We start from the raw sequence: 5,552 nt of genomic DNA on the forward strand, positions 1-5,552 counted from the left end.
TTATTTTAGTGATAATTTTGAATTCCTACAATTTTGAAGGTTTACACCTACCCTGGCAACTACTTGGCTTCAGCAGAAGCAGCAACCGGAAGAATAGAAGGTCATTTGTAACTACAGGATCTACCTAGTTACAATGATAAAAAGTTGTGGAGCGAGGAACAGTAGTCCCTTGTTGCTTTGAATAAGGAGGAACATATTAAGGTTCCTGTCCTGGAACCACAGGCCTATCACCTGTGCAGCCCCCTCTGTGATTAGAATACATTTACTTATATTGTGCTAAGAGACATCCATGGCAAGGACCCATACATACTATGGCAGTTCCAAGAGGATCTGGGCCTTGATTCAAAACTCCACAGCACCAATTTTTCTATTTTTTTCTACTTGTTATTCTGTTATTGGAACAATAGGCCCGGAGGCCCCCGCTTTCACAATCAAACCAGGTTAAATACGTTGAAGATCTCCATCCTTTTGCAGTAATTTAAGAGGAGTAATAAACAAGGTAGACTTTCACAAGTCACCAAGAGACCAGTCTATACAGGGAGAGTAGTTGCCAAAGTTGCAGAATTTGGTAGAGACTTAAAAAGCCAGGTCAATTTTACAAGTTTAGAATATTTTCATTTTACTACTTGGATGGCTGTTAATGAAAAACATTTATTCCCTTAGTCCTTACTGGGTGTTTTACTATGTGAAAGTTCATTTGCTCCAGAGCAGTTCAACTCTGCATGCCTTTAGCTGACAAATTCAAAGTGACTTGGTCCTTTCCTACTTACTACTTAGGAGCTGTTTCTGCTGAATGAAATCAGATGCAAAAGTTGTTGTCTTTTGGATGTATACTTAAAGTTCAGAGGATCCAACATTTTACAGGACTACTGTGTAAGTCTTTGAACTCTAAGGTTTTCAAAGTTTGGGGATTTTTTTGCTTCCCCACATTAAAGATATCTCCATTTAAACTTACAGTGTACTCCTCATTGACTTTCCAAGATTTTCTTCCCACGTTCAGGAATGCTTGCTCAGCCCATGCAAGAGTTGGCTTTTGCTGTCAGATTTCACAGAAAATTAAAACTTAGACCCTAGATAATTGCCTTTTGCCTTTGATATAAATTTCTATAATTTCTGGATTAATATAAAATATCTAGGTCAATAGATGATGTTTATATATATTGTATGTGTAGCTATAATTTAAATAATCAAACTCCTACCTAATTTCCTCCAGGTTTGAATGTGAGAAACTATGCCATGTGGGAAAGACTCCTTTGCATAGATTGCAGTCTCAAAAGAACAGATGACCTGATTAGCAGCAAAGTCCTAGTGCTTTTTACATTCACATATGCTGTGGTATGTCCTCAGGGGTGTTTTTCACCTGCACTGTATTTCCCAACTCCAGTAGCTTTGTAGCCTGTCATCACAAGCTATGGAATTTCACTGTCCAATTACTTCTTACTTTTCCTTTTTAAAAACTACACTACTAGCCTGCATTAAACTTTGCAGGAGTTCACTCTCTTTGGAAGGAAGGTGAAGTAACCACAGCTTTTCAGTGCAAGGATAATAATTTTCCACTGTTTGTCTACCATAAAAGGTATTTACAAAAAAGTTTAAGATATGCTTGAAATGTGTTATGTGAATGTGCTTGCCATCTCCTGTTGCTTTCACCATATTGATGCAATTGCCAGACATTATTAATCCTGGCACTAGGAAGTTAGAGGTAAACCAATGCTTAAACTGTTCCAGTAACTGCTACAAGTTATTGTCTGAAGTATACTTCACCTTGCAATCTGCATATTGGAGCACTGCTTGTCTCCTCTGTGTGGTGGTGGATAACACACTGTGGATAAAAATAAAATTAAGTGAAGCAACAGATATATTATTAGCAGAAAATTTGTGTATACGTTGGAGACCATTAAACACTTCTTTCCAGACCATTCCATTTTCTTTACATGAATTGATTACAAAAGAGCAAAAATAGTGCAAAATTCCCTCACAATGTTATGAAAGTTTTGCAAAAATACATTTTTAAGTTGTCCATATCTCTTAAGTATTTTTTCCTAAGCACCACATGAGAATATTAGCCATTAATATTTTAGGTAGGGTTCTGAAAATACTGGTAGAAGATGAATTTTTGATGTTATTGTAAAATATCCAACTTGATTGTAAGGATTACATCGTACCCAACTTGATTGTAAGGGTTTCATTATGTACAAAATAGATATCATCAGTGACCACACTGTCCAACCAAAACTGCTTGTTCTCATATTACTGAACTCCCATGGACAAATCATTTCTGATAGAAATTCAGAACAAAAAAATTATTTCCAAGAATTCTTCTGCAAATAATCCACAGATCACACACATTCTGAAAATACTGGAAATGCAAAATACTAAGTACTCAGTTAAATAGACAGCAGTCAGACAGCATGGGATTTAGCTGATAAACATTCCTGGGAGTATGGAACTTCTAACAGCCATCATTCTACAACGTGTTTCAATTTTAAGTCTCCAGAGACCCTATTACAAAGTCAAAATTAATAAAAAGAAAATAAAGGAAGCTATAATGTTGTTTAAAAAAACATGTGAAATTTAACACAAAAGCTGTTAAAATAACATTACTGTCCGACATAAACCTAAAAATACAAGGGAATTCCGAATTAGGGCAGATGCAATAACCTTAACGCAACCCCGTTGTGCCTACCAATTGCATACATATGGTATGTAAACTAACCCGCTGTTCTGAGACCCTCTGCTAAAGGACCATATGTGCTGCAATTGGTAGGCGCAGAAGAGCTGTGTGAAGGGTGCTTTGTGACTGCTTATTCTAAGTTTCTTCTTGGTCTTCTTGGGTCACATTCACACCTTCCTTACACCATAACCTCTTTGCTTCCGCATTTCTGTTTTCTCCCTGACTTTCCATTTATTCCGCTAATTTTAGTTTCATTCGGTTTGAACATTAAGATAAAAATCTTGACAGTAAGATTTTCCTGCTGAACACTGTTTGCCAAAATAATCACATTAGCAAAAGTTCCTATCTCTTAATTGTAAGAATTTTCAGCTATATAACTTTCTCATGTCCTCTAAAATAAATGGCATATATCTTGTTGGTTTGGTCCTGTCCCCTCAGCGACAGACACTTTTACTCAAACTCAGAGATGTTTGTTTGGCTCCTCCAAACTTTTTTATAAATCTGAAAAAAAAATTCTATTTGTTCTTCTAGATTTAACAACAACATGGTCTCCAGTACATGACAGATTCGAGTTGCGATGTTTCACCACATTGTACTTTTGTACTTTTCACCACTTTGACTATTCTCTAGGTAACTCAGTGCAGATTAACATCACCCATTTTCCTGTAAGCAGCAACGTAAACCAAGATGTATCTTTTACTCCATTAAATATTAATATGTATCATTCAATATTAAAGAGGCTGCATTCCTTTTCCCACCCCGATCTATACCATATTTTAATGTCTTTTGAAAATAATTTAATAGGTCTAATGTAATACCCTGGAAAGAAAATGTTAATCCTCCTAGGACACTACAGATGCCTACAAGCTCTAAGCAGCATTGTAAATATGTGCAGGTAAAGTATAGTGTAAAACACAGCAAAATTTTACTAATTAATATACACGGTGTGTGCTCATGACAGAACATACATAAAATACAACACAAATGAACTGTGGGACAGCGGACAAGAAAACCTCAAACGTCCAAGATATTTAGATATTTTTGTGCTTTTGTGGTTACATTATAATGTATAAAAATCATTAAAAGAAACAAAATGAGCAATAAATATTGCTCTGGAGGTCTGTTTATCTATCTAGTTTCCAAAATCCTTCACTGAGTTTGAGTGCTTATTTCAGCACTCACTGCAGGGTGGGGATTGTACAAAGGTGGTTTTGTTTTTCTGTAGTCTTAGGACTTTCCTAATGCCAGATCAGTTAGGGTGGAAACTGAAGCAGCCTCAGGCACTTTGCTCTAGGCTGCTCTAATTTAAGACAGTTACCAATGGCCTCTAGGGGCCAATTTATGAGTAAGGTGTCAACTAGAAATATGAGCCGTATAGCCTCCCATCATGGACTGGTGCAGAACTCTTGCAGTGTCTCCACATGAGGGAAGGTTTCCTTTTTCCTGGCGGGATCCTCATGTGACTGGAGTTGCCACTGTTAAGCGGCCCTGCAAGTGCACACTCCAAGGGAGTACTGGAGCTTATCTACCTGTGTACAACCTGAGAGTGCAACCAGGACATTTCTGTAATCAAAACTAAGAAATGCAATTGTATTTTTTAATGTATGGTTTTAACGATAGGATTTTTCAGGAAAGGGGAAGGAGATGGGATATGTTCCATGTCTTTCAGATTGGCTTTCATAGTTCTTTTTGTTTTGGGGAAAAGTTTTAGGGCGGTAGGACTTACTGATCTCAAGCTACTATATTTACACAACTAAATGGATCTTTCACAGTGTTCCAAAAAAGTAAAAGACAAACAGGACTTATGCTGACTTTCTGCAATAAGAAATTGCAAGCAAATAGTTTTCCTCTGATGTTACATTATTTTAGACTCCTGCAGGCTCTCTTTTCACTCCAGTGATTCTCCTCTTTTGCTGACATTGTTCCATAGGGGCTACAAAGGGAAAAAAGGTATCTCAGATTTCCAGGACAAAACTTATTAAAAGCTGTATAGATGAAGTCAAGGTCAGAACCATGTCTAGAAATAAATGGAGCATCTAAACAACATAACAATTACTGATTTTCTGTCTTTGTGAGTACCTTTTCTTCTTAATAGTAGATGATCTTGCATTTAGCATCAACATTTATAGTTGTTCTCTCACCATTATAGGGTTGCATTGAACTTGAGATATGAATCATTGCACAGAGATGGGCATCTAAGAAGCTTAGGTTCAGTTTTCTTGTTAGATGGAAAAGGGTGAAGGAGTCCTGGCCAGGTACAAGCTGACAGGATCCTGTTGACATAATGTTGAATTGAGGTAGACCCTAAGAGAAGGAATGGTTTCAAAGAACACAATATCTTTCATGAAACGTCTGGTTCTTATCCAGCTTACCCCTGAAGTAACTTTGAAATTAATTTACATTCTTTTAAGAATGCTTTTCTACTTATCTGACTACTTTTGAAGGCCTGAGGTAGATTATTTCAGCGAAGAATTCATTTTAAGTTTTGGAAGCTACCTCACACAGGATAAGATTTGAGGGATTTTAGTATTGTATATGCCATTATATGTATGAAACAGGTAAGTCTTTACATCTGGGAGATTTAATCTTAGGTTCTTTGCAGTCTGAGGTATGAAGATATGATAAACACGGATTCATTTATTTCTTAAGAAATACCCATATCTGATGATAAAGTATTGTAGACAGTAACCTGATAGGCATTGTGCTAGACGAGATGCGCTTTTTAGTCAACTGCCTCCTTATTTTCAAACGTTTCTCCTTTCACTCTTGTGGCCTATAGCTGTACAAGTGGATAAGTGGCTCTTTCAGATCTGATGCCAACATCAGTCTACAAATTGGCAGATGGTGCCATGAGGCGAGGCAGTTAGTTGGCAAGCCC

This window comes from Aptenodytes forsteri, unplaced genomic scaffold, assembly GCF_000699145.1.
Source record: "Aptenodytes forsteri isolate BGI_AS27 unplaced genomic scaffold, ASM69914v1 Scaffold108, whole genome shotgun sequence".
NCBI lineage: Eukaryota > Metazoa > Chordata > Aves > Sphenisciformes > Spheniscidae > Aptenodytes > Aptenodytes forsteri.